At 38.0% G+C, this 27,612-nt stretch overlaps 1 long non-coding RNA gene across 3 annotated transcripts; it reads left to right on the forward strand.

Moving 5' to 3' along the window:
* Positions 1–27,560, forward strand: LOC125093365 (uncharacterized). Of its 3 annotated transcripts, none has more exons than XR_007125219.1 (5): positions 1–221; positions 5,490–5,583; positions 5,710–5,800; positions 13,598–16,801; positions 27,003–27,560. It is a non-coding gene; the product is annotated as an uncharacterized LOC125093365 (long non-coding RNA). The 3 variants fall into 3 exon arrangements; XR_007125220.1 differs by lacking the exon at positions 27,003–27,560 and adding an exon at positions 10,906–11,051 and having other exon boundaries at positions 13,598–18,862; XR_007125218.1 differs by lacking the exon at positions 27,003–27,560 and having other exon boundaries at positions 13,598–18,862.
* The last annotated feature ends 52 nt before the right edge of the window (positions 27,561–27,612 follow it).

Raw genomic sequence — 27,612 nt, forward strand, 5'->3', positions numbered from 1 at the left:
AATAGGAGGCTGCTGAGATAAGCCTGAGTTCTGACGGGGTGGAAAGGCTCTTTTCTTTCTTTTCCAACTTTGTTCTCTTGTGTTTTAGGATGGGAAACACATGATCCCGGAACAGAGGAATAGTGTTCAGGAGTTAGAACACGCTCAGGGGTGTAAGAACTTGAAAGGTGAAGAAAGTTCATGAAAGGGTTCAACGTCATGAAACCAGGCTCACCGTTTCAGTAAGTTACAAGTTTTAAAAGAAACGAGCGTGTCTTTCTCTCTTTCTCTCTGGGTAGGACCCAAGCGATACTCGCCTTTCTTACCTTTAAGATACACCACTTGTCGCACAGTTTTCTAGGTTCTGCTCCCAAGTATGGCTTTTTAAACTAGGGGACTATCTTTTTAATGGGGGAAAAATTATGATGATGATTGCTGTTAGGGAATCTAACATGAAAGGGCAACACTATCATTGAAATTGCAATTTGATAATGATCATTGTTAGGGGAAAGCTGGGGTAAAAATGACTCATATTTTGTCTTTTACATTACTGGTCGTTTATCAACACTTTCTTACGTTTGTCTACTTACTGAAAACAAATGTATGAGGATTTTTTACACATGGTTTTTTGTTTAGTTTCTCTAAGAATTTTGATTAATATCATTTTATCAATTTCATGAGATAGGGAGATGAGGGCTTTGATTACTGTTTGCTTAAGCAACAAATCAAATATGCCACAAGCCATGAAATTAGAGACTTATTTGGAAATGAAACATAATCCAGATGGTAAAAGTGCAATAATTTTGAGTACTAGAATGTCAATATCGTACTCAGAGTGGAATATTTAGTATGAAATGAAATGTCCTAGAAGGGGTCTTGGGAGTTTAATGGATGTCTTTGCCAGCAAGCAGGCCCATTTATTGGTTAATTTACCCAAATAAAGTGTGCAAAGCCAAATCCTGTGATATAAAGCAGGATATGAGTGTGCCATCAAAGAGGCTAAAAAGGTGTTGTTTTAATGCCACATCTATTCTTGGCCATTTGGGAGCCTATTGTATATTTTGGAGGGAAAAAGAGAAATTAGCCAATGACAGAAATATGGGAATATGTTTGGAGAGTGGGGGGGTGGGTTGAGATTTAAGGTGGTGAAGTCAGTTTAGAGGAATTTCAGGACAAAAGAAAATTCTGGAGTGTTGCCAAGGCTGTGAGCAAGTCAGGTTCTCCATGGCTGGTAGGAATTGTGTGTTGTGGGGGCGGTGGGCTGGAACCACAGAATGACAGGGGTCGGACCATGGGCTATGTACATTGAGCTCTTGTCATGTTTTTTCTTTTAATCCTGGTATAATAACCTTTGCTGTGTGAATTCATATTTTAAAAAATTCCTATTTGCCTAAGTTGTTAAGGGAAGTAGGAGATTTAATAAGTTGTTCTTGTCTTTGATTTAAATGTCACCAAGTGTGGTAGGTTATACTCCAGCAGACCCGGTATTGTGGTTAGTCAGACCAAATTGTAACTTCAAACAGTTTTACATGTAACGATCTTTGGAATAGTCTTCTCCCGAAAGGAGCTCCTTCTTCCTAAAAGTCCAACTCAGAGATGTTTTGGGTTTGCTAAAAGTGATTACAGCTGGTTTTGAGGACCTTGACCTCCAGTTGTCATCAGCTGCCCTCCTGCAGTACCCGAAGATGTGCATTTCGTGTCTCTGTCAAGGTGGTTTGTGGTGATTGATACCAGGGGAAAGGATCAGGATTTCATTGCAAAGATGGAATATACATTTGCATGAATGTCTGGAAAATCAACTTGCTCCTGAGTTTTAAAGGACTATAGCAAGAATCAGTGAAATTTTTGCAATACCCTTTTATAATACATCCTGGTAAAGTCGTGTGGCCCCTAAGTTTTGAAAGGTTAATTGGATCTCTTGTAATGAGTGACTATACCCAGTCACATGTGGTTTGGGAATTAATTTATGAATTTAAAAACTGTTGTTGTTCAGACGGTACCAATGGGATACTAAGTTCAACTTTCTTTTATTGAGTGGGATTATTTCAAATTTGCTAGTTTTATGGCTCTTATAGTGAAAATTATTAAAAATTAGCACTAGGGGCCAACTTGTTTTAAAAAATTAACCCGTGTTACTCAAATATGTTTTTCATCTATAGGTCTAGCAAATAGCTTTTACGTAAATTTGAACCTGCTTTGAGCTTTTTGGAATAAATACAATAGCACTAAATTAGGTTTTTGCCATGTACCAGAGGTAGGCCACTGAGCACAATTTTGTTGGTTCTAAGAAGCTACTTTTAATACAAGTAAGCTTATAAGAAAAACAGGAGGAGGGGTGGGGAAGGTATGGCTTGATACCATGCAATTAAGGAAAGGGGAAAAATATTTTGTGAATACAGTTGTATATTTCATTTGCTTCTCCATTTCCTTTCTTGTCCACCAGTTTTGTTTTCTTCTTTCTTTGTTCTCTCTTGCTTTAAAAATACATTTATTGCTGGGATGCCTGGGTGGCTCAGTTGGTTAAGTGTCTGTCTTTTGGCCCAGGTCATGATCCCAGGGTCCTGGAATCAAGCCCCACATGGGGCTCCCTGCTGAATGGGAAGACTGCTTCTCCCTCTGCCTATAGCTCCCCCTGCCTGTGTGCTCTCTTTCTCTCTCTGGCAAATAAAGAAAATATTTTAAATATATGTGTATGCATGTGTGTGTGTGTGTGTGTGTGTGTGTGTGTGTGTGTAGTGTGTACTGCTTATTTTAAAGCTTAGTAGGTGTCATATATATGTATAACTAACTTTATTTAATTAACTTAATTTAACTTAATTTAATTTATTACCTCTTTGAATTGTTCATCCATGAAGGGAAATTTATTCCAAAGAAGTCTATTATATAGAAGTGTCAGTAATTCACAATATCTTAAGTGGTATCTTCCCAAGGAAGAGAGAGAGGAAGATATTAATTATCAGGACTACAGAATATCCATGTATTAAAGCAGGTTATGTTAAAGAATTAAGTCTCCTACAAAAAGACAGAAGGAATCCTAAAACTGGCTGCTGTATTGGACCCCATAGTTTTAGAAGAATAATCTAAGAAGATTTCTTTTGCTTTAATCATCTTGTCTCTTAGATTTTCTCTGATTTTAGGATGTTCTCTATCTTAATGGCATTTGAATTCTCAGATTTTAGCACACCACATTTTTGGGGAATGGAGAAGTACAGAGAAAGTGAAATACTTCTAATGAGAAGCACTAAAAAATTTATGGGAGACACTATAAGAAGGTGATTTCATCTCTAGAAGATGAAGAACTCTCATGAACTCTCAGGTGTTTAGGACCATATATGAAGACCATCTCAGAGCTCTAGACCACTAGGACTTGAAATACTCTCAAGGACAGGAAAACTTCATGTATACTTTGAGATCCCATATGACAATGAGGGGAAAGTTCTAAGACTTAAAACACCAAGATTTACCAGTGCACAGTCCCTAGGAGTGGTAGGCATTCAGACAGTTCTCTAAGGAAAAAGTCCATCATAGTGTAGCAAGTAATCAGAACCTTTAAAAAAAATATAGCAAACCAAAAAAATCTCAAATGAATCTCAATCTTGAGGGAAGAATATGTACACAGAATTTTCCAAGGGAAACAAAGGTACAAAGAAGCTCTGGTATCTGAGAATTTCCTTTGAAATAGCTATGTGAGAGATACTAAGAAACAGAAATCTCTCGGATGTAGAGATTTTGTAATTGTAAAGCGCAGGATGTCATTAGAAATATCCCATGCTTACCACTGCTGTAAATTTTCAATGTATAAAATTCCTAGATATTAGGGATCCACAGACACCAGAGAATTCATATATGAGAGAAATCTTACAAATGTGAAAAGTAAAAGCCTACAGGAAAACTCAGATACTAGAAATCATCTCAGTTGACCCAGGGAAGAAACCCTACATCTGGGATGGATTGTGTCAAGAACTTCAGAATGCAGTGATCCTTGTTTGCTAGTTAAACATTTAGTTGCTTTATGACTTAGGGAAAGGCTCTGAGATGTTAATCTACCTGAAGAGAGGGTATGCCCCTCATTTGGGATTGGTGGACTCAAGGGAGTTATAGGTTGGCAGTATCTACCAAGAGTGGGCAGAGCATGAGGGGATTTGTCCACTCAGGGAATACCATACTTCTGGAAAGAGATACTTGTTCCCACTAACATTAAAATCATATAACTAACTTTACTTATTTGGGTTCTCCAATCATCTTCAGATTGTAATTTGACATCCATGCACTTGTTAATTAAAAAAGAAAAACTGCAGAAGACATGAGTAGATCGTCTTTTTGTAGGTTTATTTTTTACTGTATGTTATGACACTAAGGAGTATAGATTATACAGTTTCTTGAATTATATTGTTCTGGGGTTTAATCCATTGGTCAGATAACCTTTGACCATGGAATGATCACTAGATGTGACAGGATGAGCTAGACCCAGGATTGTGATGATTACCCTCTGAAGCCTCTTCTAGGGCTAAATGACACATTTGTGCCAGGTGACAAATATTGCCCTTTTATCTGACTAGATAGGGCCTTGCATGAGGGAAGATGACTTGGTGAGCATAGGATGGATCAGATCTTGTTTCCTATTTTCCCCTTGATTGGTGCCCTTGCTCAGTGAACAGCTGGTGCAACCACACCAGCAGCCCTGATGGCACCAAGTTTCCTAGCAGTTAGCAGGTCTGGTGACATTCTACCTGGTTTTACTCACATTTTTTTTTCGAGGCACACTGTATGTGTCTTTTGGATTTGCATTCTACTTACTAAAACAATAAATAAGGGATAGTTATTTCATTTTGCCCTGCTTTACAGTAGGGCATAAAATTACTTATTGAATAATCCCCCCATTATTTAGTTTACAAAAAAGTTTAAGAATGCATGTAATAGTTAAAATATATTTTATTTTAAACAAGGTTTTGGTGCTAAGTCCCACAAAAGGCAATGTAGATGATCTGTCTTTGCCACATCACTATCTCCCCTTCCCAGGATGGCTGCAATATGCAATGTCTGCTGTTTTTTTTTTTTCCCCTTAGATTTAGAGAGCTTTGGACACACACACACACAAATATTTATGGAAAATTTTTCTATTGCTCCCAATTACTCATTTACTACTTTTTTTTTTTTTTTTAAGATTTTCTTTATTTGACAGAGAGAGAAAGAGAGACAGGGAGAGAGGGAACACAAGTAGGGAGAGAATGTGAGGGAAAAGCAGGTTTTCCACTGAGCAGGGAGCCCGATGTGGGGCTCCATTCCAGGACCCTAGGATCACAACCTGAGCTGAAGGTGGACCCCTAATGATTGAGCAACCCAGATGCCCCTATTCATTTACTTCTTACCCCTAAGAGGATAATGCATTTTTGTCCCATTGATTTGAGGCTTGGCCACGTGACTTGCTTAAGAGGCCAACTCTGAGAGGTTCTTTCGCTTTGGTCCTTCCTGTGAGAAACGCATATACGAGTTGGGCTCTGCTCCTTTAGTCTGGCTTCCAGATTGAGAAGACAAAAGAAGCAGAGGCCCCACTGACCCACAGCCTGCTGGGGAGCCACAGCCAGCCAATATTCCTCCTTCGAGGTGAGTAAGAAATTGCTACTTGTCATTGTTAGCTCTGTGATTTGGGGGGTAGTTGTTATCACAGCAAAAACTGTCTAATAAATGTTTTTAATATTATTGCCATAACTATTTTTCCAACGTTCGCAGCAGTCATTGTTACCTACAGTTTTACAACACTGGAGTTTATAAACTGCTATCAAAGAGACAACCTCCTTTGTGACTCACAACTTCATTAAGAGTAAGTGAGTAAGTTGAAACTAAGAAATGTGCATGAATTCTCCCAAGGTCAAAGTGCTAAGGGGCACCTACATGGCTCAGTCGGTTAATTGACCAACTCTTGATTTCAGCTCAGGTTGTGATCTGAGTGTCCTAAGATGGAGTCCTGAATCAGACTCCACATTCAGCACGGAGTTGGTCCCTCCCCCTTCTCTCTCTCTCCTCCTCACCCCCACTGGCACTCTCTGTCTCTAAAATAAAAACAATTTTAAAAAAGTAATAATAAGTGGGAGGATAGGATTTGAACTCAAGTCTTCTTATTTAAAGTTGTCATTTTTCTGGACCTCAGTTTAATCTCTAACCTACTTTGCAAACTTCTTGAGGGTTGCACACCATCCCAATCGTCCAGCACTCTGGTTCATGGTGACCCCATCTGCACAGATACTTTAAATATACTAATACTTCACCTGACGTTTTAGAGACTTCCCACCCTGCTCAGGGGAAAGATCAAAATCCTTAATATTTTCCACACAATTTGGAGTGGCCTTCATGCTGCACATCTTTCTCACCTCAAATTCTTACTTAGTCACTTCCTTGATTGCTCCCTGGCCTTTGGCTATACTGGTTTTATTTCAATGTCCAGAGAGAAGGTGTGCTTCCTTCAACCGTGCAGTACTATGCATGTTATTCTTTTCTGGGAAAATGCCACCTCCTCACCCTAAAATCCCAGCATGTACACATCTCCTTTCCCTTCACAATCTGGATCACTCCTGTTCTTTCTTTAGCTCTGTGTTCTGCAGTCAGTGGCAAGGAAACCCCCTCAGACTTTCTTTGACCTGCACACTCTGAAAGGACATTTACCTCTGCTTCTGGTTGTGATCAATATGGCTCAATTTGTATAATGTCACTAAGTTCTATTCTTTTACATTTATTATTATTTTAGAAGTGTTTATTTATGTTACTCACCACAGCACTTAGCACATTATCTGGTACGCACTACAGAATCAGCAAGCAGTCCTGAAGTCACTGACTATGCAGGTACAACCCTAAACCTGAACCTGGCAGCAGCCGATGTAAATGAGCTGACAGAAATGGGATAGAAGTGTCTTAGTCCTTGATAAAGGCAGGGCTCTGTTGCACGGGCTTGAAGATAGTGATGAGAGGAAAATTGGGGAGGAAGAAGCTGGCAGGCCTTTTGTGGCCATGGTAACATCACCAGGTAATAATCAGAGAGATAACAGAAAACATTCCCACTGGATGTGTCTATACGAGGTTCTCTGCCTTGAGGTCGTGTATACCAAGACCTAACTTACTCCTCTTTAGTGCCTCAATTCGTCAGACTTTCTTTCCAGTTTTCACAAAGGTGTTTCCAGACTTGACTGTCAGTGAAGCTTCAGGGTTTGCATGTGTTTTGCAAACCCTATCATTTTAGTAGGCCTTTATTTCCCGAGGCTGTCTTTCTTTGTAGGTTTCATTCTATTTTTCCTTTGCTTGAATAAACAGCACGTTTTTAAGCAAAATAGAACAGAGGACAAAGTATATCCTGTCAATCCATGAATGGCACAAAAGCAGGCCTCATTTTACAGCACACATGCCCTTCTGATATCATTGGTACTCAGGAGGGTAAGGTAGCTTAGTCATGCACATATATTCATGCACATTTTCCTTTTCTGTCTTTTTATTTTTAATTTTTATTTTTTTTAAAGATTTTATTTATTTATTTGACAGACAGAGATCACAAGTAGGCAGAGAGGTAGGCAGAGAGAGAGGGGAAGCAGGCTTCCTGCCGAGCAGAGAGCCTGATTCGGGGCTCGATCCCAGGACCCTGGGATCATGACCTGAGCCGAAGGCAGAGGCTTTAACCCACTGAGCCACCCAGGTGCCCCATATCTTTTTATTTTTAACACAGGTCTAGTAAGGATTTTCACTCTCTTTCACAGGAGCTACTTCCTAATCTTATTTCTATATAAAATTTCCACTTAACACTAAAAACAATCAAATTAAAAAAAAAACCCAAAAACTTCTTTCAGGTTTTCTGATAAAGATAGGTGTGCATGTAGGGCGGTGTCGGACTTATACCTTTAAGAATAATATGTTGGTTTATAATGATAAAAAGGGAGAGGTGGGATGTGAATAGAGAAAAGGAGCAATAGGTTGCCCAAAGACTCAGTTTAGGTAAAAGAAATCAGTTTGAGAAGGGTGAGGGAAGCATGAGTATTGGCGTGGGTAGAGAGCAACTGACCATGGGCAAGATGATCTGATGAGGCCAGTCAGGGAATGGGAGATACGGGGAAAGCTAAGACCTCATTATAAAGCTGCATTGGCAGGCCCTTGAATCCCAGTATACATGTTTAAATCTCCCAACCCAGTTCTTGTGTTTCACTTGAGAGTACATTCAAGTCATCCCCAGTGCATGGCCCAGCTCAGAGTAAGGTTCTCAATTAGACAAAAGGCTCTTCTACTCTTGGGAGCTTAGGGACCGCTTGAGAAGACTTAGGATTTTTCCTCTTCCTTTTCTTCTCCTCCCCCTCCTCCTCCTCCTTCTCATTCTTCTTCCTTTTTAAAGATTTTATTTATTTATTTATTTGAGAGAAAGAGAGTGAGTGAGAGAAAACACAAGCCAGGGGAGGGGCAGAGGGAGAGGGAAGAGAAGACTCCCTATTGATCAGGGAACGCAATGCAAGGCTTGATCCCAGGACCCTGGGATCATGACCTGAGCCAAAGTCAGATGTTTAACCAACTGAGCCACCCAGGCACCCAGGAGTTTTCTATTAAAACTGACACACATATGTTCTCCTCTTCCATGATGTCTACAAAGGATTACATCTAGTTAACTGAATATGGTTTAGAAACAATCCTGCTACTGTCACAGTGGGTGATGACACATATTAAGTCATATGAAACAGTAATATTAGCTAGTGTTTGTTATCACAAACCATTGATTCATTATGGAAATTCTTGTTCTAAGTTTGAACCCAGACATGAACAATATGAGACTCTCTGACACATTGTGTCACCAACTTGGAGATGTCTTCATCTGCCCTTCCTTTACCTGGCTGTGCAATCCTAGGGCCTCCTGCTGAAGGTCTGAGACATATATTCTAAAACTTTAAATTTTTGTTCTGGTATCTTTAGTTCATTCTGCTACTGTTTCTGCTTGTGTGGTCTTTTCATGATTCCTTTATACTTTTCTCTTTCAGTGTCCTCGTCCATCCACATATAATCTACCTATCTTCTCTGTCAGTTTCCTGACAGATAGATAGATAACCCAAATCTGATATATACATTCAATGGAATATCACTCAGCATTGTAAAGGAAGAAAAGCCTGACACATGCTAACATAAGGATGAACCTTGAGGACATTATGCTGATTGAAATAAGCATATGTGTGTGACTGCACAAGAGGGAAAATACTATGAGTCCACTTAAATGAGGTACTTAACGTAGTCAGAAAATCTTGCAGTAGAAAGTAGAATTCTGGTTTCCGGGAGGAGCAGAGCTTGGGAATGAGGAGTTACTGTTTAATGGGTACAGAGTTTCAGTTTTGGAAGATGAGAAGAATTCTGGGATCCATGGTGCAGATGAAAGCTCAATGATGTAAATGTGCTTAATGCCACCTAACTGCACACATAGATGTGGTTAAGGTGGTGAGTTTTACCTTATGTGTATTCACCACTATTTAAACAAATTAGATTTCACCTCTAACATGTGAAAGTAATTATAGATTGCTACTATGTGCCTTATGTTGAACTAGGGACTTCACATACATTATTCCTCATAAATATTATTATTCTCATTTTATAAGTGTGAAAACAGAAGCTCACAAGAGTTAAAATAATTTCATAAGGTTATGCCATTAAGCAGCAGAAATGAAATCTGAATCAAGGTCTGTGTAATGTCTCCATTACACCATACTTTTGCTCACTGCAACATGGAACTAACGAGCTTGTGTAGATACACACACAGATACACACACATGCACACACACACTTGTATGTTTTCATCTTGGTATATAATATGTATTATTCCTTAGCTTAAATTAATTGTGTTACTGTAAGTATAAATGTTGAAGCTAACCACTCAATTAACATCACAAAGTTAATCCACATAATCACTGTATAGTATGTGGCATGGACTGATTCTCATTGCCTCTGAGGGGAAGAGCTGTCCGAACACAAACAGCTTTATTGGTTGCCTCAGGAAGCAGGGAATTAGACTGATTGCTTAGGCTTCAGGCTTTGCAATTACAACCCGGCATTTTGGTAACGGCCATTTGATATTTTAGGTCCCAAAAGGCTCTAGTCCAAGTGCACCATCTGAATTTTTTCTGCCACATTTTTTGGAGGAAAAATTATTTTAAAATGTATCTTGTGGAAATGGTAGAAGATTTTCCTAAGCGTGTCCCTCTCTAAATGAAAGGAGTATGTATTTATAATGTAACAAGAGCAGTCCGTATGGTTATCGGCAGAAGCTGGGTCCCTGGTAAACAGAATGGTCCTAGCCTTGCTCAAGCATGTATTTCCTAAGTAGTGGGCACAGAGGCAGGGTAATTGGCTACCTCCTGGTTGTAAGTATGGGTATGTTAACTGTGGGCCCGAGGGGAACCTCCATTTTGGTTTGTAGCTTATTATTAGGTGAGGAAATTACTGGACACCTCCAGCTGCCATTAATCAGCCACAGAGTCAGACTGGAGCCAAGTGAGAAGCCTGTGGGTGGATTCTGCCCAGTGCTGTGGAAATACAAGAAGACAGAGACAAATGTTTTCCAGCCTCGCAGCACTAAACTCTGCCCTTTCACAGTCCTTAACATGCGTGTTCAAATTGATTTAGTCCATTTACCCCCTCAGCCTAACCATCTATTTTCCCCGAAGACTGACAGTTTTATGTGTTGCTACCATGTTATTATGTGTTGCTGCTCTGCCGGTAGCTATAGTATTTCAGAAACATTTACTTCCAGACATAAAGGATGAGTGAGGAAGGGGAGGGGGGTGTAAAGAGAGGGAGGTGAGCTTGCGTCATTTTAATTCCTTTTTTATGGGGTGCAAAACATGCCCATCATGGCACCGACTTTCTTTCTCCCTCTCTTTTCTTTATTCCTTTTCTGTGTCAATGATTTCCATGAAAAAGGCTTGAATAAAATTTCCCACTTGAGAAACACATCTGTCAGGTGATGTCAACGCCTGGCTTACTCCTCTTCCTGTTGGGTTGCAAACATGGCATTCTCTCATGGTCCTGGAATGCTGACATGGTCCGGTGGCAAAAACCAAACACAGGTAGGGTCAAGCTGAAAAAATTCACTGGGGGCCTTCTGTCCTCAGCTTAGTTTTGGAGGGAATGGGAAGAATCAAGAAGCCATTTATTATCTCTGTTGCTATGTAAATTCCAAAAAGGGGGATGGTGAAGATAAAAAACAAGACAGCTAGCAGCCCCCTGTCAGCAGCAGGGATGTCAGTCAAGACATCCATTCCCTGCTTGTCCAGTTGCAGATGTTTGACTCAGGATAAGCAGGAATTCAGATCTGACCCTCACCCTCAGCATTTTTGGAACTGGATGAAAGTGCCTTATCTGAACATGTAAGAATATTTCTGGCACTGAAGGCCGAAGACTAAAATTCAGAGTTAAAATAAATACTCAGTGGAGGAAAGGAAACAGTGAGGTTAAAGGTTTGATCAGATATGAACCTCTGAGTTAACTGGCTTTTATCATACCCTTGTTTTATTCTATCCGGTTTTCATGTACTAATCTATGTGACGGCGAGCCGAGAGACTCTCTTTTCACTCTTCCTGCTTTTGTGTTGAAGGGTAGTGGACAACAATTCCATTGATTCATGTAGATGAATATAAATAAAATAAGCAAAATAAAATTAAATAAGCCAGTTTAAAGTGTGTAACCAGATAGAGCATTTCCCATGATTTCCTATGCATCATTATTTAGTTATATATAGTATCTGATTCTATTGAATAGTCAGAATTATTGTCCAGTTATAGAAAAAGGTATTAAAATAGTACCCATAGAAAGACTTGGCCATTTTATGATGAAATAAAGTCTGGGAGAAAGACATTGAGTGAAACAGACATAAATTCACATGCATACACACACACACACACACACACACACACACACTTTTTTTTTTTTAAAGGAAAAAAGTGTGATTAGTTTAGCATGGATTAAACCTGAGGATTGAGGTGTTAGTTACCTAGAGATTTTCCAGGTGGGTCCTCTCTGCCTGCTGGAGGTCACAAGAAGGACTACCAGAGTAGGTGTTGAGATGGTATTTGTGGTAATCCTTACATCATAAGCATTTAGATGACAACCCCTTGTTTGCCCTGCAGTTCTCAGGGTCTGCATCATTGACTGTTCCTAATCAGAGGTCACCTCAGTGACACACGAGTTCCTCTAACACAGGGAACTTGGAGGCCCTTAAGGAAATGAAGCACGTGGTTACCTTAACCAGACATCCAGTCTCTGTTGGATAACTATGGGATAACAGGGACAGAGCTTTCCTGACATCCACTGGCTTTTCCTTTTGCTCAGGTATTGTTGTGCGTTTGGTGCTCAGAGGATTCAGTCCTTCCTGTGGAGTTGAGGGTGGCCAAGTGAATTACCCATACTGCTTTCTGCAACAACTGCATTTCCTTGGATGGGATGCCGTGCAAATACTACTTGATAACACAAATCTTCTCAGAATGAAATTCTGACAGGTCGCAAAACTACTGTGGGGAATTTTTTTTCTCCTGACAGTGATCTTTTAAAAACTATTTAAAATCTCTTTTTAGAGATTTTAGGACCTAGGTACACAAACTACTTAACCATTGAAAAAGTTACCTTTATCGTTTTGTGATAGAGATCACAATGTGATAGAGAAGCTTTTAACACTATCAGGAAGCAACCGATTGTGTGACCATTTGTTCAGAATCCAAAATTGGGATATACATTGTAGAACATCAGGACTATCTTTGTGGGAACTATAGAACAGACTGTTTAAAATCAAGAATGCTCCAGAAAATTGGAACAAGTGATTGGTACAGCAATAGCTTAAATAATTAATATTTTGATGCCTCTAGTCATATTTTGTTTTAATCTTTCCCTAACAAAATAAGAAAAAAAATGAATCAGTAAAAATGTTTCTACTTGAATGAATCAAGGAAATCTCTCAGTAGTCGGAGGAGAATTTAGACAGAGAAAGAGCAATAAAACTGCTACTTTCTTCATCCTGCCAGAAAGTTAGCCATTTAGAGTGGCTTTCTAGTATAGAAACTAAGCTTGAGAATGATCAGCAATGTTATGAAAAGGCTGTAATTAAAGACTTGGGGGTTTTCTTTATTGGTTTTATCTTTTACATAAGCATACCTCTTTAACTATAAAACCAAACCTCTCGTGGCTATTTTTATTTGAGTAAAATTAAGTGATGAATTGCTAAAATCTGCTCCTGAAACCAATGCTACCCTATTTGTTACCTAACTTGAATTTAAGTTAAAAAAAAAATCATTGTTTAAAATTGTTAAAAAACAAGTTTTTGTATGCATGAAATCATGTTTTGTGTGTGTGTGTGTGTGTGTGTGTGCGCGCACACGCGTGTGGCCTTGTCATAAAGTATTCCATCAGAAGACTTGAATCCATTAAAAATGTTTGGGGATGGTGGTAAGTGGCTATATATGCTACCAAAGAAGGTATGTATTTCAAGGGGGAAAAGAGTAATTTTCAACTAAATTTTATTCCTGCTCTAAATTAGCATAGCACAAAACCCTATCTCTTATATTCTTTCTAACATATTTACTGAAATAGCTGGTGTTTGTTCTTGTTTTCTATTTTCCCACAGGACACTATTACATATAGAAGGGGAACTGGTACTTTTGACTAAAGGAAAATGGCCCTGGCCTTCCTTTGTGTTCGATGACTTCGGAGAGCTCATCGTTATGGGCGGTGGATGGTGTGCTGTACTTTGAAGCCCTGAGGGTAAGGCCTTTTGGTTGTAAAGTAGTATTCCTCATCTTGGTTATGTGCTAGTACAGTGTATCAAACAAAAGAAACAGGATAAAGATAAAGACATCACTGAGAAAAAAATATGAAATCACCTATGTAATTAATTATTTTTAGTTAACTATTTATGCTGAGTTCTGTTTAGACTGCAAGAAGGAAGTGACTCTGGAAGACTTTGAGTGCAAACACTCATTATCAGTTATATCAAACAGCATTTTACATTGAGTCAGCAAGTTGTGAGAACACAGATTGCTCTCCTGAATTCTAGCAAATACAGCTCAGTCAGTACAAGGAGGCAGTGATTTCCTTTTAGCCAGTTTGTAATCTTAAATGATAACTATTCCATGTCCTTCAAAATTGAATGAGGGTCAATACAAGAGCTGACTGTCCATCTCACATTCTATTCAAACTATGGTTCATTTGGCCCTATAATTCAGTTTTTATTTTTAAGGAGAACTTACATGCTTGCCTTTCTATTCTGTTTACTTTTTTTTTTTTTTAATTGTTCCTTGACCTTCCATCACTGCAAAAATATAGCGAGAGCTCCTTCCCAGGCAGTTCTTGAGTGCCTTGGGGGCCTCCCCATATACGGCAGGAGGGTAGCTGAGAAGGCAGAGGAGTCTTGGGAAATAATTTTTGATTTTGGCTCTGGAATGTAAATCATGAACTTTTATGTCTGGCCATATTCAATACTAAAATGTTTGTCAATAATTTGGAACAGTGTCTTCACTCCAAACCACACTATTTAAGAATGAAAACTTGAGAGTTTAATGACAGAGCAGTTTAATATACACATATACAATTTATATATAATGATATATATAGTTATATATTATTATATATAATGAATACAGTATACCAAAGTATATAGGTATAAGTTACACACACACACACACACACACGTGTGTATAAATGTATAATACAAGAAACAAAGTGAAACAGATTTCCCATGTGCTTAAAAATACCTTGCTGGATTTCATATAATTCAAAAACAGTTTAGGGGCATGTGGGTGACTCGGTTGGTTTAGGTCTGCCTTTGGCTCAGGTCATGATCCTGGAGTCCCAGGATTGAGCTCCATGGCGGGCTTCCTGCTCAGCAGAGAGCCTGCTTCTCCCTCTCCCTCTGCCCCTTCCCCCTGCTCACTCTCTCTCTCCCAAATAAATAAATAAAATCTTAAAAAGAACTATTTATAGAACAACAGCTGTGTACTAGATGTTAGCAACAGAGAGGAAATAAGATATACAGATTTGGTCCTTAAGGTTCTTATGGTGTAATTTAGAAGACTGGAAAATAAACAGTCACAAAATATAATTTTGTGACCAGGTAGGCAGCAGAAAAGCTATATCCAGGCCACTGTGCGCTACAGGTGTACACAATGCTCTCAAGGGTGTAAAAATGTGCAGAGAATACTTGAGAGAAAATTCGACCTATAAGTTTGCATTCTGACTTCAGCTTCTTCTTGTGTATGATCATCAGATTTATACAAAATCCTTCAAAGCCCACATTATTGTTGTTTTAAGTTATGTCCCTGACTAGATGCAATTTTTTTTCAATCCTGACATTTTGTTATTCTGTGATGAAAGAAATTCAGTCTAGCTGTTTGTTTTGTAAGAAGCATAAAGTTTTGAAAATAACACTGTCCTCCCCACTCCCATTTTTTATTGTTGTTGTTTCTTAGAATTTCTTAGACCTTAGCCCCACATGTGTCAGAGACAGTTAGAGAGATTTTGTGACTCATTTAATAAATGATTACCTTGGTACTCAACTCTGATGTAATGATCATTGCAGAAATGAATGCTTTCAAGATTGCTGAGTTTTGGTTAAATCTAGGTTACAGTAACATGAATTATGACACGTTTTATCTTTACTTAAGTTATCAAGACCATACTGGATTAGCCTGCAGGAAATCTGGTCAATTTTCATGATAAACTGACTTGGGTTATATAACGTACAACTCAGTGGCACAGCTGTATAGCATGGTGTGTTCTCTGAGGCATGCAGCTTTACCCATAGATTCGCATCAAGAAAAATCTGCTTCACTAAATCTGATTCATATCTCAGAAGCATATAAATGTGTGCATATTCGTTTTTAACATAAAAGCAAATTATAGACTTCACTAAAACACTGCATATATTTTTCCTAAAGTCCACATGCCAGGTTTTGAAAAACCACAGGAATTGTTGTGGAAGTTTTTTCTCAACATTCTTGGGATGAATCTATTGTTTAGAAAAACCTCACTTTTTTTCTACTCAGAGTTCCAAAAAAACACTCCTTCGTGGGTATTTAGATCAGGTGTTGAGTTTTTTATGGTGAAGAGGCTGGATGGCATCGTGGCTGAGACTATGAGTATTGGAATCATAGGCTGTGTGTACTCCTTTTCTGTTTTCATAATTGTTAAATGCCATAACATGAACAAAACCCATATATACAAATGGTTTTCTTTCATCCCCATCTGTGTTTGAGATGAGGACAACAAGGGAGTGTAGAAATCACTCTATTATAGGTCCAATCCCCACTGGAGTTACCGTCCTGGTTTAACTTAGACCCAGAATACATGTCTATCAATAAGGACAAAAGATTAACGTGAGTCTTGAAGGTACCGAGGCTCCCTGAGTTCAGTGACAACGGGTAGAAAAAGGGACCATGAAGCTGTATGGAAGCTGCTGACAATGGATGGTGAGAGCTAAGGTAGGTATGCTAAGGGGGGTTTCCACAAACCTTGTTGAAAATACACCTCCTAGCCATGAACATCCTAGGGCATTCTATGAGCTGGAAAAGCCCTGCCTAGATATAGTTCCAATGTGTAGAATATCTGTTCCACAGTCACTGAAGTAAAATTTCTTCCTCGAGCTTCAGCAATGTGGAGTTCTTAAGGCTTTAGAGGAGAGGCAATAGAGTGTTTCCAGATGTTTGAAAAACATCTTTGTAGGCAGAATGCTCAGCAAATGAGTTTTTACTTTGGCCGTGCTTACCTTTGAGGAAGTTCAGAGATTTCAACTATTTAAGTTGAAGTATGAAGTCCATCTTGAATTCAATTTTAGGTGAGTATTAGGTTCTTTTTAATTTCCTCTTTTGTGAGTGGCATAGAAATACACTCCTTAACCACCTGATACATGTCAGGGACAGGGTTGGACACGGTGAGCAAATTAGTTGCTAAATATCCCCAACTTCTTGCTTGCTACTTTATTGTTATTATTCGTGGTGATTGTCATTCTTCAGAATCATCAGAAATAATTAATGGAGGTGATGAAATTGATGTTACATTTTTATTCCTTGTTAGAGTATTAGAATGATTATTTGACAGAGAGACATTGTGTAAATTAAATGCCAAATGTTTTTAAGATTTTATAAAGATGTTTATTTACTATCATATAAGCATTTTTGTGAATAGGAACAAGTTAAGATTACTGGGTAAATACAAAATAAAAATTATATTAAATGCTGCTAAACTATTTTATCCATCTGGGTCTAAGGCAATATTATGGACAACTGAAACCCAAATTTTGGTGTGCTAAATATACCTTAAGGGTTACAACACCATTAGAACATAGTCTGTGAACTATATAACTAAATTTCACCAATACTTCAAAATTTTCAGATGGTTTTATTTTACAAGTTCACGATTGCTATATTTAGTATAATTTTAAAATCTTGATACTCTACTAATAATTAATAATTTTAATAACTTCTTTTGGTATGTATTTTTTCTATTTCTCCCAATACTCTGAGATTGAAGAAAGCAGAAGGTTCTATCCATTCATGCAGAAAAACTGAGCTAGAAAGTTAATAGCACAGCTGGAAAGGCTAATGAATTTAACATTTAAAAATGCTTGTAGAGGTTCAAAGTCTATCCCTGGGTCCCAGAGGTAGCTCTTTTTGATATAATCAACCCCAACGTGAAACTTCAGAACCATTTAAATATTCACTGGTGAAATACATTTGTCTGTACTACAACTTTCACAATTTTTTCTCACGATTGTCTTTCATCACTCATTATTTGCTTCTGACAGTGCTCATTTCTTTATTCTCTTTAAAAAGACAAGTTGCTAATTGACCAGCAAGGTAGCTGGCCCTGGTTGAAACTCTGTTATTGAATTCCTACAGTGGGAGTGAAAACAAAAATAGGGATGGATACCCATGTTATGCCTACAATTAACAGAGTAAACATCTTAATAGGCATAGAAGACACAAACAGATGTTCTAATTGCATGTCTGTGAGAAACTGCTGTTTACTGGTTCCACTCTGGCTTGGCCTTTGAGACCTCAGGAAGTTTCCCTCCCAGTGGGGATTTCAGTGATTTATTGATTTCAGTACAATGAATATTTCAGAAACTAGCAGGATTTTTAAGAGGTTAAATACATCCTTACAAAGGTTAGCTTTAATTCATGCTTGAAGGGAATGCTTAACTCTGCTTTAAACCAGGCTAAGGATGGTCACATTTGCCACATTCCTGCCTTAAGTGGGAAGGAACACGGACAGGGGAGCAGAAGGATTTCCTAAGAGAGAATGTAGAAATAAAACGTTAGCACAGATTTTTTTTTTTTCTCCCTAAAGTGAACAGAAATGAGAGACGTATGGATAATTGCAAACTCCTAAAAATGCCTGGTTGAAATGCTAATTAGTCTTGACCATAACAGTAAAGATCTATTTTAGACTTGTATTTGAGATGCTCAGAACTGAATAATATAATAAGGCTCAGAAATTTGAAAGGTTTTTAAATGCTTAAGAAATGCTTAATTTACCACTCACCTTCTATATTGAATTTACAAATTGATTCTGATGTAATTGTTTGGCCAGTGTCTACCAGAAAGAGTCTAAAAAGCAATTGATGGCTACTTTGTATTCTTCCACTTCCTTTCTTCTTCATCACAGTCATGGATATTGATAAGCTCATATGTCCTCTTCGATATTAATAATGTTACTCATTATTTATCCAGAATACTTTTCCAGAATTTACTTCATGCCAGGTACTGTGCAAATGCTCTAAACAAACTATCTCATTAAAAGAATGCCATTACAGGGGCGCCTGGGTGGCTCAGTGGGTTAAAGCCTCTGCCTTCGGCTCAGGTCATGATCTCAGGGTCCTGGGATCGAGCCCCGAATCGGGCTCTCTGCTCAGCAGGGAGCCTGCTTCCTCCTCTCTCTCTGCCTGCCTCTCTGCCTACTTGTGATCTCTGTCTGTCAAATAAATAAAATCTTTAAAAAAAAAAAAAAAGAATGCCATTACATCAGATGAATAAATATAAAACCCTGACAGACTGTAATTTTGTTACAAATGCAAACAATATTTTATCTTCTTAACTTCCCTTATAAGTTGTGTTCAGTGACTGGTTACTTGACATAGGAGCTGACTAAATTTCTTCTTCCTTAGATTAAAAAAACAACTGATATGAATTTTGCGATGGAACAGTCTCATGCTTGAATATTTTATGGCTGTGGACCAGTGCTGGCCAGAGATGGATGTGGGGCTCCTGAAGTGTGGCTGGTCTAAATCAAAGACTTGGGATGTCGCAAAGAATTTAAGATATTACCTTAATATTTTTATTTTGATTGCATGTGAAAATAGTAATAATTTAGACATACTGGGTTAAATAAAATATATCATTAAAGTGAATTTCACCTGCTTCTTTTTACCTGCGGCTACTAGAGAATTAAATTTTAGTAATCCGAATTACTTTTCTGATGAGCACTGCATCACTTCTCAGATCTTGGAATCAGATTGGATACTGCCAATTTCATTTCCTATTCCATGCTAATTTTTGCATGCTACTTGCTTTTCATCACAGCAACCGTAGATAATCCAGTTGCAAGAAGATAGGCCATCATCTTAAAATATAGTGTGATCTAACACTGAAACTGTGAAACACCTTGATCTAACAGTTCTCATGGTGTCTATTACATGTCAAGTAGTGCTAGAATTTCCTCAAACATTTAAAATATCCAGTAGCACCTCTATGTGTTAAGTGAGGTTCCCCGGTATGCTTTGGCACACAGTTTGGGAACCACGAATGTAGACTATTAGAAATGACAAGTTTTTGTTTTGTACATATATCATAAATAAGTCAAATTATAAATTCTACCATGGTATCAGAATGCATATATAATTCACCTATATGCTCATTCATCTATCCATTCATTTAGTCATTCAAATTTGACCTAAAATGTCCTAAACACGGAGGGCTACACAGGCACAATCCCTGTCTTGTGGAGTTTGCACTCTAATAAATAGAAACAAAGAAACGGATTTCAAATTCCAAGTAAACAAACATGGTAATTGCAAATCATGATAGGCACTAAGGAAGAAGTAATGTCGCAGAGCATTGTTTTGCTGAGAGGGGGGATGGTCCTCCAGATGAGGTGACCAGAAAGGACATCTCTGAGGTGATATACGAGTAGATACCTAACCTGGGGAATAGCTAACTGGAAAATAATCTGAAAAGAACATTCTGGAAGAAGCAACAGTAAAGACTTGATGAGTGGAAATAACTTGGGGTGTTTGAATAGAAGGAAGGAGACACCATGGTTGAGGAAGGAGAGGCTGATGTGAAAAGTGGAGGGGTTGGCAGGGGCCCTATCATGCGAGACTTTAAATGCTGCCGTTGTTGGTTTAAAGCCTGGCTGAAGCAACCTAGCACACAATGCCTTACATGTAACAGGTGCCAAGGAAATGTTTGTCGAACTAACGTAAATAGACAAAGAATTGGTGCCAAAAATAGAGACAGGGTCCAGCTTAAAAAAAAAATAAGACGAAAAACCTGGAACACAAAGAACTTTATCTCATCATTCAGGCCCAGAATATGCCTTAAATCAGGTTTTTTTTTTTTAGCCTGCACTACTAAAAAGTCAGAATTATTTTTCTAGTTCTAAACTATTTCTGCTTTGAGCCTGGCCTTTCTTGTCTACCACAAACTACCTCCCTCTTTGAACTTCAGTTTCTTCTCCGGGTGTAAATTAAAGTTATCATTCCTGGTAATCCAAGAAGCATTCTGCTTCTGGCTTCCAGTTTCTACTGAATTAAAGCATTTCCCTTTTTATAACTACTTCTTCCTCAACTCTCTAAGTTTATTTTTGACTTTTAAAAGACTTTGGTCTTTTATTCTTTCAGAAATAGACTTGTTTTATTCCAGGAGAGATAAATGACCAATAATTTATTTTCTCATTTGCAATTAATCCTGGTTATACTACATATATGAGGTTGTGGGGTTTAGGAAGCTTCCTCTGGGGACCAGCTGAGACTAAAATCCTGTTGTTTGGGGAATTACCTTGATTCAGGGGTAGGTTCTAGGTAGACTCTCAAACAGATCATTGCAGAGCTCATGAAACAAAGACTAAATGAAGATGTTGGAATCACAAATTTCACTAAATAAATTTCAAATATATAGGAATAGTAAAGGAAAGGGTATGGAAGAGATGGGCATGCTATGATAGGGAGCAAGCAGATGGAAGGCCCATCCTACCCAAGTCCTGGGTGATGCCATCTTCACGTGCTCTGGTCTTCCCTGCTCATAGTGCGGTTATGAGAACCAGGTGTGACAGCCAGAACACCCCCCAAAGATGTTCATGCTCTGATCCCTGGGACCTGCCAGTATGTTGCCTTACTTGGCCAAAGAGATTTTGCAGATGTGATTGTGTTAAGGGCCTTGAGGTGGGGAGATCATTCTGGATTATCTAGATGAAACTAACCCAATCTCATGTACACTTAAATATTGGAGAACATTTCCTGGCTATAGTCAGGGACACATGTGAGGATGAATTTAGGGTCAGAAAGATGTGATATCTGTGGCTGACTTTGAAGAGATGAAGAAAGGAACCACTAGTTAGGGAATGCAAGTGGCCTTGAGAAGCTAGAACAGGCATGGAGATGGATTTTCCTCTGCAGCCTTCGAAAGGAATGCAGCCCAGCTGACGTCTTGATTTTTCCCCAGTGAAGTTCATGCCAGACTTCTAGCCTACAGTACTGTAATATAATAAATGTGTGCTGTTTTGAGCCACTACGTTTGTGGCAATTTGTTATGGCCACCGGAAACTAATACAGGAAGTAAAACAAAGGGGCTGGACAGGTGAAAGTTGCCTTGAGCCAGTGCACACTTTTCTCCCAGAGACATGCAAGACCAAGGATGCTGGTTAGCATCTGGCCTCATTGTGCAGCTCTAGCTTTTTTTTTGTGCTCTGCAAGCAGAGCACAATTGGGGAACGAATCAGTAGCTGTGCCCGAGATATCACAGTTGTCAGTTCAAGGTGGGGTAAGCCATAGCATATGAATATTTAAGGGTCTCTTAGTTTGTCCATCCCTTCCTATCTAAACATAAAACTTACTTGTCTCATTGTTTTTACCTATATCAGACACCATATATTCCATTTATTCAATCTACCTTTAATATGCTTTACTGACTTATTCTTTGTCATTTATTCTCAGTTTTGTCCATTCCATTTTTTCCTGACTTCCATAGCTGAATTGAATACTCCCAAATGATGCAGCAAACCCATATTAAGAATCCCACAAAATGCAGTCCTCCACAGGTGTGAAGGAGTTGAATCTTTACTTGTGTTCCTACTGTTGAATATAGTCAGGAATGACTTGCTACTTTGATGAACCTCACCTTTGCCTCATATTTCCAGTGGACCTAAGGTGATTGTCTTAAAGAATTTTCTAGCACCTCAGACTAAACAGACTTCAAATAGATGTGCTGGTTTTTCCAGTTGAGAATCTGTAAATTCTTGGTTTATAGTCTGAAAGTGAAGTAAACTGTTTAGTTATGCCAATACATTGGTGAGGGCTTTGTGTACAAGGAAAAACTATATCTAAAAATATTTGTTATATATCTAAAGTACACTTGAGGGATTGCATACAATGGTAATTGTAAGAGAAGTAAAAGCAATTTAAAAACTATATTTGGCTTTGTTTCAAGTTTTAAATATTAAAAAATAAACAACAGATTGTTATGTTTTCAAAGTAATTGCAGATCAAGGAGGTCATTGTCTACTTAACTAGTTTAGAAAAATGTGGCTTCTGATAACATTTTGGATTCAAAATTAGAGACCAGACTATTTTGACTGTGCTTTCACGAACATTGCTAATAAGTGACTTGGTTTGTCTTCACTTTTTTTTATTTTATGAATTTTTAAAAATTTTTTGAAGATTTATATTTATTTATTTGAGAGAAAGAATGAGAGAGAGAGAGAGAGAGCATGAGAAGGCAGAGGGTCAGAGGGAGAAGCAGATTCTCTGCCGAGCAAGGAACCCTATGCAGGACTTGACTCCAGTACTCCAGGATCACGACTTGAGCCGAAGGCAGTCACTCAACCAACTGAGCCACCCAAGGGCCCCAACTTTTCTTCATTTTAAAGTTATTTATGGTGGTTGGAGATGATCTGAAAGATGATGTTTTTCCTGATATGGAAAATCAGTTATGGAAGGAACCTAAGTGTTCATTGATAAATGGATGGTGGATAAAGAAAAAAATATACATATATATACACACACATATATATATAATATTTATATATTTATACATATGTATATATATTTATATATAATATTTATATAATACACATATTATATAAATATTACTCAGCAAGAATGAGATCTTGCCATTTGCAACAATATGGGTGGATCCAAAGGATATTATGCTAAGTGAAATAACTCAGACAAAGAAAAGCAAATACCATAGGATTTTACTTATATGTGGACTCTAAGAAAACAAAACAAATGAACAAACAAAAAAGCAGAAAGAGATCCGTGAATGCAGAGAACAAAGTGGTGACTGCCAGAGGGGTTGGGGGAGTGGACTGGGCAAAATGGGTGAAAAGAGAGTGGGCGACATAGGGTTGCAGTTGCTAAATGAATCAGTCATGGGAATGAAAGGTACAGAATAGAAAATATAGTCAATGGTATTACATTGTCCCTATGGGGACAAAGGGTAGTTATACTTGTTGTACACTTGAAAACTGATATAACATTGTATGTCAGCTAGACTTCAATTAAAAAAAGAAAATTAATGTTCTTTCGAATCGAAATATTTGTGGTAATATAGCTGAAACCAGGTTTCTTGTTTCAGTAATAGTTGATTAGTAGAAATACAACTCAATTCCGAAGGGTAGTAATCATACTATGTTAGCTGAGTTTAGTTTAAGTTCATATTTTCACTTAGAAGTCCTTTTTCTTCCCAATTTGTATGTGAAGGATGAGAAGGTGTTATTACTATTTAGTTATCTCAATGAGGTTTTATATCTTGATACAAAAGTCAGTGGCATATTAGGTTCTCTTCAATTATATAGGAACTGTTAAACATATCTCTTTTGTTTTGTCTTTTTTTTCCCTAAAAGTCAGTCTGTACCAACTGGTTTTCTTAAGGAATTGATCAGTGGCCAATATAATAAAATTCTTTTCTTTGGTTTGGAAAAATTCAGTTAAACTATTCAATTTCATAGAAAGAAAGGAGTTTTTAAACAAATGTTATAATAATTGAACTGGATAAGTATTAATTTGATTCAGATTTGCTAGGATCAGCCAAGCGACCACTACTTGCTAGTCTGTTACAATGAGACTTAACATTGAATTTTCAGTTCATGCTGTCACCAGGTTGTTATTTTCTCAGAGATCAGTTCTAAGAGAATTAAATAAAGGCCATTTTAGTAATTAGCCCATGAAGGTGTTAAAATTGTCTTATGGCCCATTAGTTACACTTTGATGTTGCCAGCATCTGTTAAATACATAAAGATTTAAGCAGCAGAGGGGAAAGATTATTGTAATGGAGACTTCATTGCTACTGAGAATTACAAAAGACGACAGAAAGTCCTAGTAAGCTTAGTTAATAATGATAATAATGTAAAATCTGAAAAGTATTTAAAAATGCCATTGAAGCACTTTTGATTAAGAAATAGTATGGGAAAGAAGAAGGAGCAGATTGAATTTTAGCCCATGTACACCCAGATGCAGTGTGCATATGTGCATACCCCCATTCCAAGGAAACAACACCCCTAACCAATTCAGTGCAAATATCTCTACATGACAATTATGTTATAGAAAATCCTAGCATTAAGGCTCACATTTAGAATTCTGAAATCTAGAATTTACAACTAGCTCTTCCATTAAAAAAAAAAAATCAGAATGTTTAAACTTGCCTAGAGCAACTGTTGGTCAAACCGGATTGAGGAGAACTCCACGTAAGGGGCTGCGGATGTGGTTCTTACCTTGGGAAGACTGAGGACCATCACCAGCAGTTTGCATGTGGCTCCCTCCTCTCACTTTAATTTAGAACAATGGGGGGCCAGGTGGGAGCCAGTTGGAGCTCTTGAGCTTTAGGTAGAGAGAGGAAAAAGGGAAGAACCAAATCCCAGAGCTTCTTTACTCTGCTGTCCCTTGCGTCTGTCTCATGCGTCTAGTCTATGTTGTTCAGACCAATTCAGTAGTATCTCAGATCATCTCCTGACTCCTACTCTTCCTAATACACACAACACCAAACTCTTCCTGAGTGAAGTTCCAAGATTATTTTTCTCCTGTTCCAAAATGATCTTCAGTGACTCTTGACGTTTTACGGAATTAACTTAAATGATTAAATTGACCTGACATTTAAGGCTTCTGTAATAAGATTTTTTTCTCCTACTTCCAGTTATCATGCCCTTGCTGTGTGCTCTCCAGTGTTTTAGGCACATGGAGAGAGTGAGTTGATAGAGAAATTCTTAACTAACATAATGATTGGAATTACCACTGATGTAACACAAGTGTGGGGTTATGTGAAAATGAATTTCCATCCAAGGTTTTAGTGAAGTTCTGCATGGCATTATTAGTATTGATTCTATCATGTGCTATCTCCATTTACCAGTTGTGTTGGCATTACACATACAATGTGGGATCCTCTATTTTAACTCTCCACTGTGATTGGTTAGCATTAAGTGAAAGCTCCTGGGAGATTCAGTTTAATTGCAGAGAGATAACTCTTGGACTCCTGTTTCTTTTTCATGTGTTGAATGGTCTTAGGGTATCTTTAATATCCAAGGGTCTGACTTGTGTTTGGACTCTGTAGAGACAGCTGGAATCTACTATCTGCTGAGAGAAGAGGTGGTTGGGCAGAATTACACCTGCAACAGTTACTTCTGAAAGAGCTATCAAGTATCTAAGTGGGTTCTTATCTGGCCTGATAAAAAGGCAACTTTCAGAATTTAAAATCTTTATGTTTTAATATTGCCACACTATGCTGTGTGAACTTGAGCAATCTCTGAATTTCGGTTTCCATCTTTGAAAGAGTAAAATAAAAACTATGATTAAAGCGATGTTTAAGTGAAAATATTTGGATAAAAAAAGAACTTTGTCAATATCTATTTTTTTGAGAACTAGCATAAGTCACATGGGTGGAATGAGAAGTTAACATGTGGTGAAGGAATTTGTATTTTGGCATCTATGAGGACAGATGTTGACAATTCAGCCTCCACTGAAAAAAAAAATCTCTATAAAAAGATACATATGTAGATTCACAAATGTCTTGTAATCATTTAATTCTAGTTCAACATTTTCCTAGTTGGGGGGAAGTGCTATGAAAAATTTAGAAACAGCCAAGGGTTAAGAATGGAGAAGATAAAAATAGATATTTCTGCTTTGAAACTGCAAATATTATTTCTTTCACTCTGAAAATAGGCCAAACATAGCTTTTAAATATAATCTATCTTATGGGGATTGCCTGTTAAATAACGCTTTAATGAGAATATTTAGACTTTTATAAAAATAAATGATGAAGGACAAGCCTCTGTTTTGATGTATCCATTAGGTATTTAGATATATTACTGTCTAATTTTTTTTAAATTAGTTGATCTTCCAGAAGAAATGTAAGTATTTATTCAGCATCTGTTGGGCATTTTGTATTATGCCAGATTCTATGAAGGATAATCAGATATAGTAAAAATGTGTCTAAACCCTAGTTTCCCAGAAAACAAAGCCTGTGGTGAAGCTAACATGCTAATGTTTTCTTGGAGGAACAGAATTCTGAGGGAAGCAAGAAAGAGAGAAAAGCGGATGTGAGTCAGAGAAGGAGGGAAAGTAAATACAAATGTTACATTACTGTGCTGGTCAGAGCTTCACAAGAAAAGACTGCATCGATGGGGTGGCCTTCGAGAAGCAATGTGGGACATTGTGCACTAGAATTGTTGTGAAGGAAGGTAGAACTGAAAGAATTTATTTGCTAGCTCTTCTCCTTTCCTCTCCCCTCTCCATCTCATACTTTCTCTTGAATTCCTTGCATTTCTAGGTTCTCTTCTTGTGCCTGTCTGCATAGCTCCCAGAGCAGCTGGGTCTCCATGAGCCCCTCTGGGTAGGACTTAGGTGCTGGGGATTGTGTGACCTCAGCTGCCCAGATACACAGAAGACCATGCTGCTGGAAGGTGGGGTGATGGTGAGACATGGGTCCGGGATTTCCACTATGGGGAAGCAGAGCAAGTGTTGGAGGCAAGAGGAGTGCTGATGAGAATGGTCCAACTGGGGAGGAGCACAAACTGGGCCTGAATCAAATAGTAGTTATGATTGGATGATCCGCTGAAGAATCAAGAGATCACTGGCTCTTTTTGGAATTGTTTTTGGACCTATATTTTAAGAAAGAGGAGGAAGCAAATATCAAAAGTATGCCTGTACTATGCCAAGACCAATTTTTTTTTTTTTTTTAAGAAAGTGGGAATAAACACTGGATATACAAACTTCGTAGTGGAGAATAAGACATATTAAAAAAAAAAAGCAACAACTAAGAAACTTGGAAGAGCAAAGGGTCATACATTCAGAATACTAAAATGGACTCAATCACATTTAAATAAAAACTTGTAGGAATGATTAACCAGATTTATGTCTTATATTTCGTGGTTCTGGTA

Source organism: Lutra lutra, chromosome 2 (assembly GCF_902655055.1).
Source record: "Lutra lutra chromosome 2, mLutLut1.2, whole genome shotgun sequence".
NCBI classification, from domain to species: domain Eukaryota; kingdom Metazoa; phylum Chordata; class Mammalia; order Carnivora; family Mustelidae; genus Lutra; species Lutra lutra.